Below are 1,968 nucleotides of genomic sequence, written 5' to 3'. Positions count from 1 at the left end.
GGCGAGGGGGCGAGGAGTCCCCCATCACAGGGGGCGGTCACTGGTGACGTCAGAGTGCACTCAAATCTGTGTCAGTTGAGTCAACTCAAGTGATTGTAGTGCAATTTTGGGGGTGGTTTACATTCTTTAAAATATACAGCAAGGACAGAAGAAGGTATTTTCTCTCATCAAATTTGATGTATTTTTTATTCATTATTCATTTATTCATATAACCCCCCCCAAGAATACAAGTTGCTGGGATAATTAAGTCATATTTTTCTAGATTAAAGTTTTGGTTGTTGTTTTCTAGGTCAAATCAAGTTATTTCTCTATTTTTTCCATCGCCACTGCCATTTGTTTCTATCTTTTTAAAGAAAGAAAGTGTTATTCTTGTGAAAAAAAAAGTGTGTTATTCCATCCTGGTATTTTAAGTGTCCCTAGCCCCCCCTATCCTTTTCTGTACTGGACTGTTTTTACTCTCTGCTGCAGAACCAACTGTCCTCCAGGGACAACTACAGAAATAAAGATGAAAGTAGAAGACGGACGATGCTAAATTTGAAAGATTTGGAGTTGTCATTGCGTAAAGGTGGAGGACAGCCATGTGTAACGATTGAAGCAGCCACTGTCGGATCATTTTGGCAATTTCCAAAGATTCTCAAAGACAAAGGTGTCCCAGAGATTTTCTACCAAGGCAGTGGTGGTTTGACACTTGTGGTATCGAGAGACTGATTGAATTTGGTAAGCAGCCAGGCACCAGATGCATGGCCCGGCATTACATTTTTTTTATGTCGAAAATGCAAAAAAGACATCGTCAAAATGTCATGTTGGGCTTTTAAACAAAGATGCAAACATCCTTTGTGCTTTTCGACAGCGTTTGCTGATCTTTCTGATTTGGGTTGCAAAGGACCAAGAAGAAGAAGAAGAAGATGCAGCAGCTTTGAGACAACATCAGACAACAAACGCCTGATCATCCGTCACTCGCCTTTGGTCATTTCCATACGTCTGTGATGTGAAATTGTCAGCGACACAGTGCTTTCATTCCTCTTTCGAATCGCAAGAGCCCGACCGTGCTCCGAGTGATACCTTCGTGTGAAATGGCAGATTCCCGTTGAAAGGGAACACGGTAAATGTCACGCGAGATGTGATGTGGCACTAACGAGACAAGAGGGAAGGAAACTTTTGTTGTGGAAAACACACAAACGCATTAAAAAAAGAAGAAGAGGAAGGAATGCTGACGCTGACAAGGAAGCGCTCAAAGGGATCAAATTATCTTCCATCTCATCCATATGCATGTCAGACTTAAAGTGTGTTTATTTACACCGTGTCAGGGTGGGAGATGAAAGCGCGCCGCCGCCGCTTCGCGTTTCATTAGGCGAGGCTTCGACTTGAGGCTCTCATGCAGTGGATGGCAAAGCCTGTCAAAGCCAAAGCGGCTCTGTCACGACGACAGCTCATGATAGCAGATTATTATTTATTAGGGCCAGTCATTATTTTTAGGCCACAGATGTCACTTTTTGGAGGACTCTCACATACACGACACATTTTTCTCTGATAAAAATGTGCAAATTTTTTCGTAATTTGTTCGACAGCGACCAATTATGGAACAATTCTTTTTTGGAAATTTTACCGTCAAATTCATTTGGCAACATGAAATTTTGTAGGCATGTCTATCATGAGTAGACCCACAAAAAAGGAAGATACATGTAAAAAAAAAACAACAATAAAAAAACAGGCCATTTTGATTTCAAACAGTTGTTTTAATGGTATTTTGGCTGGCTCTTGCGGTCTTTGAATTGTGTGTGTGTGTGTGTGCGCGCGGGGTGGGGGTGGGGGGGAAGCCAGTTCCAATGAACATGAAATTTGGTAGACATGACTCTCATGTTTAGCGGCGCATGCCAGAAAACAAGAAAATTTGCAGCCACAAAAATCAGCTTCTCTCAGCAAAAACTAATTTGGTAAGCATGTTTCTTCCTCATGAGGTGATCCACA

This window comes from Syngnathus floridae, chromosome 13, assembly GCF_059516105.1.
Source record: "Syngnathus floridae isolate MCC-2025c chromosome 13, RoL_Sflo_1.0, whole genome shotgun sequence".
Lineage (NCBI taxonomy): Eukaryota > Metazoa > Chordata > Actinopteri > Syngnathiformes > Syngnathidae > Syngnathus > Syngnathus floridae.
Note: the sequence above shows the minus strand (reverse complement) of the source record.